This window comes from Mustela erminea, chromosome 8 (assembly GCF_009829155.1).
Source record: "Mustela erminea isolate mMusErm1 chromosome 8, mMusErm1.Pri, whole genome shotgun sequence".
Classification (NCBI taxonomy): domain Eukaryota; kingdom Metazoa; phylum Chordata; class Mammalia; order Carnivora; family Mustelidae; genus Mustela; species Mustela erminea.
The window spans coordinates 14250925-14263641 of NC_045621.1; the positions used below are offsets into that span (position 1 = coordinate 14250925).

The following is a 12717-nucleotide window of genomic DNA, read 5'->3' on the forward strand; positions in this document are numbered from 1 at the left end:
AAAAAGACTCAAAAAGGAAACGAACGACGGTGGCCGATAGTGGTCGAGTCTCCCAGGACTGCGCGGCGCGCTCTCAGAAGGATGCGCCTGCGCATTGTGCTGGTCTCCATGGCAGGGCCTCGGAGCCAAGACGAGGTTGAGTAGACTCGTTTTGAATTTTCTCCCCTCCGCTCCGGCACCTCGTGGACTTCCCTCCTCGCCCTGTAGGGCTCTCGGAAGCGGCGGGACTGGGGGAGTTGGGGGTTTGGCCGAGTTGTCCGCGCCCACGAACGGGACGCTACCTCCCAACCCCCCTTTCTTTCCTCCTGCCTCTTCCTCCCGTCACCTCCCGACCAGCCTGCTCCCTGAGCAACGCTGGCTCCTGCGGTAGTCGGGCCCGGGTGGTGACTTCAGCGCCCCGCCTCGGGGCCTCTTCGGGGCCCCACACGATGAGGCCCACTAACCCCCTCCCGGGACTGCGCCGGGGGGCCTCGGGAAGGCAGGCTGGAGAAGGTGGAGATTAAGTGTCTGGGGAAGGGTTGCTGAGCCCCAGGACACGCCACCGCCGCGGAGAAGGACCCAGACCCCTTGGGCGGGAGCGCCTGGTGTGTGGTCCTTCGCACAGCCAAGAGCCCCGCTTTATAGCTTTTGTGTTTTTTGTTTTGCCTTTTTTTGTTTGTTTTTTTTCCTCCCTAGGAGCCCTTTTATATCTTCTTATTAGGAGGGGAAAGGCGTCCTCCCCCACATTCTCCTACGCTGTTTGACTCCCCCCCCCCCCCCCTCGGTCTTGAAGTTACCTAAAGGCCTATACCTAACTCGAAATGGTCCGGAGAGTTACTCTAATTGAATTTAGTTGTTCGCTGTGGGAGGATGGAGGGAGAGATGCTATCTAGAACTCAAAGTTACTTTTTTAAGTCTTTCGCCAAAACTGCAAGAGGGGGACTTCAAGAGACAGCAGTTTAGAATCAGGCAAAACTGGATCGCAGAATTTGTGGGCAGAGCGGTATGTGTGCAGGTGAAAACAACTTGAGTTTTCCTTTGCGTTGTTTAAAGATGCGCTGCAATTAAGTAGGCACCTGGTATTGAAATCAACCATAGCCTGTGAGAAAGTATTTAAACAATTGCAAGCGGAAAAATAATATTTTACTGGAAAGCAATGGTAATGAAAGGAGGATATTTTCAGTTCACTCACCTTTCTACAATGCGGGCTCTCCAACCTGAATGCCTCAGCAACTTCTTATCCGCCCTGGACCGCACGTGGGTCACTGTGAGAATGAATTGCCACGTAGTAAATGTTAAATTTATCCCCATCATTTTCATTTAGATGTCAGTTTGGCTAGAAGCTTTGCCAGCCTGAACAAATAAGGAAGAATGGCCTCATGGTTAGAGGAATTTCTCTTAGAGAAAAAGAACACCTCTGTACTGAAGTCCTAGGAAAGGAGGAACTGAGGTTGCAAACAAACCTGTGGTCATTTAACCATGTGATTCATTGGGATGGTGAGAATTGTATACCTTAAATAAGTTAGACCACCTGAAACTTGAAACACTTTCTTAACTGAAGTCTTGCTATTTAATTCGTATTTTCTGAATTTGGTAGAGGTGGATAGAAATTTGACAGTTTTAAACATTCTCCTTTAATGTTAAGTGATTTTTGAGATACAGCAGTAAAATTGCCTGAATTAACATTCATAGAGCCCCAGATAATCTTCAAATAATTAGGTTCTTTTTCAGATAACTTTTTTTTACTATTGATAAAATATTATTGGTTAAAATATCTTTGAAAAATGTATAGATAGAGGGGTTCCTGGCTGGCTCAGTCAGTGGAGCAAGCAACCCTTGATCTCTGGGTTGTAAATTCGAGCCCAACATTTAAGATTACTTAAAATCTTAAAAATAACAAATTTTAAAAGTTTAATAAATTTTAGTGGTCAACAATTTGACATTTACCAAAATAATAAAGTACAATACCCGATAGTCACTATAGGTTGATCTTAATTTGAATGGAGTAGTATGACCGGTAAGATACAAAACCTAGATATGTACTTCGTAAGATAAACCTTCAATTTGCAAAGCAGAAATGTTGAATTCACCAAAGTACAGTTTTCGTTTAAGACCTTCCTTTAGTTAAGGAAAATTATAAGTGTTCAGAGCAACTGAACACCCACTATGATGGCTTTGGTGTTTTTTTTCAGTAGTGACTCTTGTCGTATTTGGTGTTCTCTCCATGCAGTACTTAGGGTAGTACTTTTGAGTGTTTTTCTTGGAACATTAACTTCAGGCTTTTTGTTCTTGATGATTTCCTACATAATTCATTTACTGTGGTTTTCATGAAGACACATTGTTATCTGGAAAATCACAGCTTGGAAGACTTGTGTCTCTATTATAGGTTTCTTTTTTTCTGCATATAATGGCATGGTAGGGTATGATCTGAAGACTATGCATGGGCTTCAGAGTTCTATATATTTTGGGTTTTGGTTTTTTTTCCAACTTAATTTTGAATCTGAGCCTTAATGCTCTTTGTGATCTTAGGCAAGTTACTTGACAGCTTTGGTCTTCTTATCTCTAGAGGTAAGATCCAACTCAGTGGATGTGAGGATTAAATGAAATAATCTGTAGAGCTCTCAAAGAGCAGAGGTAAAAAGAGTTGTGTACTTACAGGGTAAAAAATGAATGGAAACCAAGATTATAGGGAAGTTAATAGGGCAAACCTTAAGATTAAAGAGACATTGTGAACATTGGCCTTAAATTTTTTTTTCCAGTGAAAATTTAAAATAAGTTATTGTTTATATATATTTACATATATTTAAAATTTTGATGTTGACTTAACATACTAAAACTTTCCAAACCAATCTTTAAAAAAATATATAGATGTCCTATCAAATATTTGTGAACTAGGAGTCTTGATTTATTTTTGACACCACTGATAGTCATTTTGCATACATCATAAAAGGAACTTTGTGTCATTTACGTACCCTAAAAGATGAGAGAAATTTTATTTTCTAACGTACTTTTGAGCAACATTTTTAATGTTAATAAGTTAAAAGATCTGGCTTTGATGTTTAATATATTTCAAGATCCTTTAAATATTAGGACACTAAAAGGGACCTAGAATTAGGAGAGTCTCTAAAACTGAAAGTGTCTTCATCTTTCAGTTACCCTGTTTGGGTATTTATTCTCAGGTAATTGGCTTTAACAGATACATTTTACCGCACCCAAGACTGTAAAGGAAACTCAACAAAATAATCAGATGTTAAGAGAGAACTACCTCTAAAGTACTGAACAAATAAAATTTGCTGCTGAACAGAAGCAAAACAGCAATGGCCCAAATATGGTCCACAGAGATGTGAGTGACCTGAAAAGAAAAGAAAAGCCCGAATAGCCAGTCTTTTCCTTTCTGCCATACAGTCAAATATGTATAAACAATAAAAAGCCCCCTTTCCCTATAAAACATGAAACTTTTTTAACAGTTTCTTCCTAATCTTTGTTTTTGATGTGAGGTAAAGTCCACTTTTTTAATGTGAGAAATTTCTCTTAGAGAAAAAGAACACCTTTTCTAGAAATATTCTAGAAAGCAATTTAACAGCAAAATGTAATGCTTTAGTGTGTGTTCTGAACTCCAATCATTAACTGCCTATACATGTAATACTTTCTTCTTTCTGTTTTCTTTATGTAATCCCAATACTATTTGCTTAAGAACTAACCTTGTCAAACCAATTCCAGGATGTTTTACAGGGTGTTGTTTAGGGAGGGTGATCTTTAGTCTCAAGCTTCTGTGGTTCCAGAAGATGCCCTGTTAGTAAATATTTCATGAGAGAAATGCAATTTACTGAGGAGGTCTTTGAGTAGTAGTTACAGAATGTGACTTGGAACAAAACTAGAGTCCACATGCCTAATTTTAGGTAAGGAAACTGACAGAGAGGTTAAGTCACATACTCCTGGACACATGCAGCTATCTGTCAAGTCAGTCCTAATCTTTAGTTTTCTTCAGCGGAGTGAGTCACAGGATGGTTCTGCTGTACTAGGAAGGCAGCTGTGCTCACCACTATACCGCCAGCGCAGTTCTGGACTAGGCTGGTAATGGCTATTTTATAATAAAATCTGCATAAAATCTAGTAGTTTTCTTTATGTCTAGGAAAAGAAAATATATATTGAATACTTTCTCATTACAGAAGAAATGCTGCTGTGAAGACACAATTATGGCTCTCACACAAATGAAGCCACAACTGTCATAATTTAGTGCCCCTCAAAGGAAGCACTTGAGTGGACAAGAGAGGGCATTTCTGGGACTAGTAAAATGTTTGAGGCCTGAGTTTATACTTGAGCTACTTCCTGAAGGTAATATTTTTATTTTTAACTAATTGAAAGGAACATCTCTATAAAAGTCAACTATTACCTATTATATATTAATGAAAAATCAGATTATACTTTGGATATAGGTACTTTGTTCTCTTTGTGTTTACCAGTTAGAAGAAGGCATTTTATACCTAGCTACTTAATATCTTTGTTCTTAAAAATGTCACTTTGATATAGTTAATTGAACATTAGGGGGATGCCTGGGTAGCTCAGTAGGTTAAGCATCTGCCTTTGGCTCAGGTCCTGGGATCAAGTTCCATGTTGGGGCCCCTTGCTCAGGGGGAGCCTGCTTCTCCCTCTGCCTGCCACTCGCCCTGCTTGTGCTTTCTCTCTCTCTCTCAATCTCTCTCTTTTTCTGACAAATAAATAAATAAAATCTTAAAAAAAAAGGTTAATACTTTGTAGCATGTACTGACGTTGAGGTTAGATGGGAATATTGGATATTTTAAGTCACCCTGCATTTGTCAGGATTGAAAAGCATGCAGATTGATGGGGGAATTAAGGGAGGAAGGAGTAATACTTTTCCCTTCATTCAAAAAATTTGATTTTGAAAAGGATGTCTGTAGCATAGGAATGTACTTTCAACTTCCAATTCAACAATGGATTAGTTAATAGATACCGAAACCCATTTTTCCATATAGAAACTACTTTAAGTAGTATTTTCCCAGTTTAACCATATAAAATTTCTTTAACCTGTAGTATAGACGTATATGCTGAAAGGAAGATTTTGAGTTTTGAGTTCCAAAAGACAGCGGAAAAAGAAATTGTCTTTTGAGTGGCAAAATCCCAGTTTTTTTTTTTTTTTAAGATTTTATTTATTTATTTGACAGACAGAGATCACAAGCAGGCAGAGAAGCAGGCAGAGAGAGGGGGAAGCAGGCTCCCCGCTGAGCAGAAAGCCCGATGCGGGGCTCGATCCCAGGACCCTGGGATCACAACCCGAGCCGAAAGCAGAGGCCCTAACCCACTAAGCCACCCAGGCGCCCCCAAAATCCCAGTCTGAATAAAATCCTGAAGTAGGTGGTTTATGTTTGGCAGTGTTCTTCTGTTAACATTTTTTTTTTTAAGATTTTATTTATTTATTTGACAGACAGAAATCACAAGTAGGCAGAGAGGCAGGCAGAGAGAGAGGAAGGGAAGCAGGCTCCCCGCTGAGCAGAGAGCCCGACGCAGGGCTCGATCCCAGGACCCTGGGATCATGACCTGGGCCGAAGGCAGAGGCTTAACCCACTGAGCCACCCAGGTGCCCCTTCTGTTAACATCTTCACCACCTTTCCTGGTATAAATCCCTGGGGCGTTCATCCTGCCTTCCTCATTGCAGCACAGCTCAGGCCTCTGCTGAAGCCCTTTTAAATGTTCTGAGCTTTAGGTGTACTTGCTTTCTCACCTCCAGATTAAACTTTCCAGGGTAGCTATTCTGAACTTTTCTTCTTCTTCTTCTTCTTCTTCTTCTTCTTCTTCTTCTTCTTCTTCTTCTTCTTCTTTTTTTTTTTTTAAGATTTTATTTATTTATTTGACAGAGATCACAAGTAGGCAGAGAGAGGGGAAGCAGGCTCCCTGCTGAGCAGAGAGCCAGATGGATGTGTGGCTTGATCCCAGGACCCTGAGATCATGACCTGAGCCGAAGGCAGAGGCTTTAACCCACTGAGCCACCCAGGCATCCCCATGAACTCTTCTTAAATGAAGAAAGCTGTATAAATTTAATATATAAATTTACACAAATTTGTTAATGACTGATACTATGTCCAGAGTGTTTTTAGTTTTAAGAGAAAATGTTGAGGTGCCTGGGTGGCTCAGTCATTAAACATCTGCCTTCTGCTTAGGTCATGATCCGAGGTCCTGGGATCGAGCCCCACATCAAGCTCCTTGTCCAGTGGGAATCTGCTTTTCTCTCTCCCATTCCCCCAGCTTGTGTTCTCTCTCTCACTGTATCTCTCTGTCAAATAAACAAATTAATTAAATTAAATAAAAAGGGCTTATTATCTCCAGTGAAAATTTCAGCTTGGATAAGAGAAAGTAAATAAAAACAAAAAAAATTTATAATGGGATCAGGGCATCTATTAGGAAACTGGAAGCAAGTCTTTAGAATTCTTTCCCCCCTAAGCTATTTGCACTTTTTACTTCTTCTCAATCTCCAGTTTTGAATCTGTTTGCAGGATGTTTTCTCAGTGATTACAGTGTCTGCAAGATTTGAACTCTAGCTTTTTCAAGGGATCAGAGGTGTTTATATTGTTTGCAGGAGGGCTTTGGTGCTTTAGGGACTGCCTCTAATTGAATTTCAACCAAGAAAAGTGGAGAACGAAATATGAACAAAGAATTTCTTTTAGCATCTGTAATTTGTTAACCTATCAAAAAAAAAAAGATTTAAAGCTATAACTAATGAAGGAAGAAGGGAATTTTTTTCTGTGACTTTGATAGAGTTCCTGTTGCAATAGCAAGAGCAGGATTTGGGATCAGTATATGTGCCTTGGTCAGCCACTTAGTGTATTTATAATCTTGGAAAAGTTACTTAATTGCCTGAGTCTTGTGTCTTTACATGTAAATTGGAGCAAGTAACTGAATCACAGGGTTGTTGAAAGGATTATATAAAATGACATATATGAAATACTTTTAGGGGTGCCTGGGTGGCTCAGTTGGTTAAACTTCCCAATTCTTAATTTCAGCCTACATCGTGGTCCTGGGGTGGTGAGGTCCAGCCTGTGCCATGCTCCATGATCAGTGGGTAGTCTGCTTCTCTCCCTCTGCCCTAACCCCTGCTCACAGTCCCTCTCAAATAAACAAATCTTAAACAAAAAAACCAGAAAACTTTTTAGCATAGTGCTTTACCATAGTGCCCATTAATTGATAACCCCATAACCTTAAGCCCTTAAGCAGTGAGCCTCAATTTCCTTTTCAGTAAAAGGTTGGTAATAGGTTCTACATCACAGAATATAGAGTCATTATTAATAATTCTAGCTTGTAATTGTTAAGTATAATAAACATTCAGGGGTGCCTGGGTGGCTTAGTCAGTTAAGCACCTGCCTTGGGCTCAGGTCACGGTCCCGGAATCCCGGGATCGAGCCCCACATCAGGCTTCTCATTTGGGAGCCTGCTTTCTTCTCTCGCTCTGCCTGCTGCTCCACCTGCTTGTGCTCTCTTTCTGTCAAATAAATAAAAACAAACTTTTTTTAAAAAAATTTTATTTATTTATTTCACAGAGCACAAGCAGGAGGAGTAGCAGGTAGAGTGAGAGGGAGAAGCAGACTCCCTGCTGAGTAAGGAGTCGGATGCAGGCCTCGATCCCAGGATCCTGGGATTCTGACCTGAGCTGAAGGTAGTTGCTTAACCAACTGAACCACCGAGGTGCCCCAATAAAAATAATCTTCAAAAAAGAACCATTCGGGGCACCTGGGAGGCTTAGTCGCTGGGCTTCTGACTTTGGCTCAGGTCGTGATCCTGGGGTTCTGAGATCGAGCCCAGCATTGGGCTGCCTGCTCTATGGGAAGCCTGCTTCCCCCTCTCCCACTACCCCTGCTTGTGTTCCCTCTCTCACTGTGTCTCATAAATAAATAAATAAATAAATAAATAAATAAATAAATGTTCTTGAATCTCATGTTAAATAAAATCTTGAAAAAAAATTCAATAAACTTTATATTATATAGCTTTGACAAATTTATAATCTTCATCTATTTTGTGTTTATATTTAAAACTCAGAGAACTCTCAAAAATGTTTTTTTTAAAGAGACTTATTCACTTATTTTAGAGAAAGAGAAAGAGGGAGAGTGATGGGGTCAGGGAGGAGCAGAGGAGAGAAAGTCCTAAGCAGACCCCAGACTGAGCATGGAGCCAGACATGGGACTTGATCTCACGATGCTGAGAACACAACCTGAGCCAAAACCAAGCATCGGAGGCTTAACTGACTGTCTATCCAGGTGCCCCTCAAAAAGATTTCTTAATCTTGATGTCACCGTGGTTAGATGGTGAATATTTCTTTTCATTTTTTAAGATTTTATTTATTGATTTGACAGAGAGAGAGATCACAAGCAGGCGGAGAGGCAGGCAGAGATGGGGGGGGACCAGGGAGCCTGATGCGGGGCTCGATCCCAGGACCCTGAGATCATGACTGGAGCCGAAGGCAGAGGCTTTAACCCACTGAGCCACCCAGGCGCCCCTAGACAGTGAATATTTCAATAAACTTACACTGAATTGTATTCTTTTTTTTTTTTTTAAAGATTTTATATATTTATTTGACAGAGAGAAATCACAAGTAGTCGGAGAGGCAGGCAGAGAGAGAGAGAGGGAAGGAGGCTCCCCGCTGAGCAGAGAGCCCGATGCTGGACTCGATTCCAGGACCCTGAGATCATGACCTGAGCCGAAGACAGCGTCTTAACCCACTGAGCCACCCAGGCGCCCCACACTGAATTGTATTCTTGACAGCAATTATTTCAGTCTTAATGCATCCCTCAGTGGTACTTTATTTTCATTTGACTCTATAAGACTTTTCTTTTTGAATAGTGTTATTTTTCTACTGTGGACATTGGAAGATTTACAGAAAAATCAATAGCTTTATAGAAAAACTGAGCAGGGCACCGAGTTGGCATCGTCAGTTAAGCATCCAGCTCTTGGTTTCAGCTTGGGTGGTGGTCTTGGGTCATGGAATCCAGCTCTGCCTCCGGCTCCACCCAGCATGGAGTCTGCTTGAGATTCTCTCTCCTCTCCCTGCCCCTCCCACTTCTCTCTTTCTCTCTCGCTCAAATAAATCTTTTTAAAAAATAAAGAAAGAAGGATCAAGCAGGGAATACAAAGATTGCTGTATTCCTGCCCCCACAACATTCCTTTCTCTGTGTGCTAGCACAGTTTTCCTTGTTGTTAACATTTTGCATTAGTGTGGCACATTTCTTTTTTTATTTTTATTTTTTAATATTTATTTATTTAATAAACTCTCTGCCCAACATGGGACTAGAACTCCCAGTCCTGAGATGAAGAGCTGCATGCCCCACAGACTGAGCCAGCCAGGTACCCCTAGTGTGGTATATTTCTTCAAGTTAATGAACCAATATTGATACAGTATCATGGACAAGTCTATAGCTTGCATTAAGGTTCGCTATTTGTGTTGTATAATTTTATGCATTTTGACAAAACCGATGTCAAAATATCATGTATCCACCATAACAGTATCATAAAGAATTGTTTCATCACAATAAAAATTTCTCAACCTGTGGCAACTATTTATCTTGTTACTGAGTCTATAGTTTTGCCTTTTCAAGAATGTCATATATTTGAGGGCACCTAGGTGGCTCAGTGGGTTAAAGCCTCTGCCTTCAGCTCAGGTCATGATCCCAGAGTCCTGGGATCTAGCCCCACATCGGGCTCTCTGCTCAGCAGGGACCCTGCTTTCTCCTCTCTCTCTGCCTGCCTCTCCGCCTACTTGTGATCTCTGTGAAATAAATAAATAAAATCTTTAAAAAAAAAAAGTCATATATTTGAAATCGTATTAGTATGCAGGCTTTTCAGAGTGACTTCTTTTACTTATCAAAATATGTTTAAAGTTTTCCTTGTCTTTTGTGGCTTAATAGCCTTTTTAAAAAAATCGAAGTATAGGGGCGCCTGGGTGGCTCAGTGGGTTAAAGCCTCTGCCTTCGGCCCAGGTCATGATCCTGGAATCCTGGGATCGAGCCCCACATCGGGCTCTCTGCTCAGCGGGGACCCTGCTTCCTCCTCTCTCTCTGTCTGCCTCTCTGCCTACTTGTGATCTCTGTCTGTCAAATAAATAAATAAAATCCTTAAAAAAAAATTGAAGTATAGTTCACATATAATAGCAGTTCAGGTATACAACATAGCGATTTGACAATTATAAACATTATGAAATGCTTACCGTGATAAGTATAGGTACTGTCTGCCTCCATTAAAAAGTTATTACAAGGGGTGCCTGGCTGGCTCAGCGGGTTAAGCCGCTGCCTTCCGCTCAGGTCATGATCCCAGGATCCTGGGATCAGGTCCCGCATCGGGCTCCTTGCTCAGCGGGGAGCCTGCTTCTCTCTCTGCCTCTCCCTGCCACTCTGCCTGCTTGTGCTCTCTCTCTGTCTGACAAATAAATAAATAAAATCTAAAAAAAAAAAAGTTATTACAATATTATTGACTAGATTCTGTGTGCTGTACATTTTATCCTTGTGAGATACTATTTTTTTTTTAAAGATTTTATTTATTTATTTGACAGAGAGAGAGATCACAAGTAGGCAGAGAGGCAGGCAGAGAGAGAGGAGGAAGCAGGCTCCCCGCTGAGCAGAGAGCCCGATGCGGGGCTCGATCCAGGACCTGAGATCATGACCTGACGGAAGGCAGCGGCTTAACCCACTGAGCCACCCAGGCGCCCCTAGAGATACTATTTTTTTGAGAGAGAGCGAGCAAGCAGGGAGGAGGGAGCGGGAGAGATTTTTTTTTTTTTTAAGATTTATTTATTATTTTAGGGAGCAAGGGAGGGGGCAGAGGAAGAGGGAGAGAGAGAATCTCAAGTAGACTGCACTCAGCACAGAACCTGACTTGGACCTCAGTCTCACAACCCTGAGACCGTGACCTGGACTGAAACCAAGAGCTGGACGCCTAACGTGACTGAGCCATCCAGGCACCACCTGACTTGCTTCTTTTGTAACTGGAAGATGGTATCTCTTAATTCTACATGTAAGAGAGATCACGTGGTGTTTGCCTTTCTCTAGTTGTTTGTCTATTTTCTTTAGTAAAGTGTGTACTCAAATATTTTGCCCACTTTTTATTGGGTGGTTGTCTTATAATTGGGTTGAAACAGTTCTTTACAGAGTTGGGATATAAATTCCTTTATCAAGGGACGCCTGGGGGGCTCAGTCAGTGGAGTGTCTGCCTTCGGCTCAGGTCGTGATCCCAGGGTCCTGGGATGGAGTCCTGCGGTGGGCTCCTTGCTCGGTGGGGAGCCTCTTCTCCCTCTCCCTCTGTTGCTCTCCCTGCTTGTGCTCTCTCCATCTCTCTCTCTCTCTCTCTCTCTCTGTCAAATGAATACACTCTAAAAAAAAAAAAAAGGAGAAATATGTTTTGCAAATATTTTCTCCCAAAATGTTATGAACAAAAGTTTCATTTTGGTGAAGTCCAATTTGTAGACATATTTTTGTGCTTTTTGTGTCATATTTAAGATATTTTTGCCAAACCTAGAGTCACAAAGATTTTTCCCTATGATTTCTTCTAGAAGTTTTATAGTTTTATTGGCCATGATTGTTTCAAGCTGATTTTTAAATATGGTTTGAGGTAAGTGTCATTTATTGTTTTGCATATAGCTATTGTTTCAGCTCCATTTGTCGAAAAGACTGTCCTTTTTCTCTTAATTGCCTTGGCACCTTTATCTAAAAGCATTTGACTAGGAGCACCTAATTTCTGCTTGAGATTCTCTCTCTCTCTGCCCCTCCCCCTGTTCTCTCTCTCTCTCTCTCTCTCTCTCTCAAATAACTAAGTCTTAAAAGAAAAAAAAGCAATGACTATATATGTGAGGCTTTCTTACTGGATTCTCTGTTCTGTTCATTGATCTCTTTGTCTTTACACTAATACCAAGTATCCTGATTATTTTAGTTTCATGACAAGTCTCAAAATCAGAAAGTTTAAGAATTCCAATTCTGTTGTTTTTTCCCCCAAGTTTTTGGTGCTATTTTGACCTTTGAACTATTTTTTTTTTTTTTTAAGAGAGGGAGAGATGGAAGATGGGGACACCGGACTCAGTCTCATGACTCTGAGATCATGACCTAAGCTGAAATTGAGAGTTTGGACACTTAACTGATTGAGCCACCCAGATACTCCCTTTATATATTCTAGACCTTATCAGAGATTTAATTTACAAATATTTCCTCCCATCTGTAGGTTGTCTTTTCATTCTTGTCATGGTGTCCTTTGCACAGATGTTTTTATTTTTTTATTTTTAGTTTTATTTTTTAAAGATTTTATATATTTATTTGACAGAGATCACAAGTAGGCAGAGAGGCAGGCAGAGGAGGGCGGGAAGCAGGCTCCCTGCTGAGCAGAGAGCCTGATGTGGGACTCGATCCCAGGACCCTGACATCATGACCTGAGCCGAAGGCAGAGGCTTAACACACTGAGCTGCCCAGGCGCCCCAAAAAGTTTTTATTTTTATAATGTCCAGTTTACCTATTTTTAATTTTGACTCTACAGTTTTTTGGTGTTCTAGCTATGGGAAGCATTGCCAAATCCAAGGTCATGAAGATTTATCCTTATATTTTCTTCCAAGAATTTTATGGTTTTAACTCTTACATTTAGGTTCTTGATCTATTTTAGGATTTTTTGTTTGTTTTTTTGTTTACCTTTTTTATGTACTATGAGGTAGGGGTTCGTTTTCATTATTTTGTATTTGGATATTGAGTTGTCCCAGCACCA

General features: G+C 40.8%; 1 protein-coding gene across 7 annotated transcripts in view; it reads left to right on the forward strand.

Moving 5' to 3' along the window:
* Positions 1–32: 32 nt before the first annotated feature.
* Positions 33–12717, forward strand: part of CARF (calcium responsive transcription factor) — a 76696-nt gene continuing 64011 nt past the window's right edge. For all 7 annotated transcript variants that reach the window (XR_004288471.1, XR_004288470.1, XR_004288469.1 and 4 more), the window contains exons 1-2: positions 33–135; positions 4149–4314. The gene's annotated coding sequence lies outside the window, so the exon portion shown is untranslated. The remainder of the gene's footprint in view (positions 136–4148; positions 4315–12717) is intronic.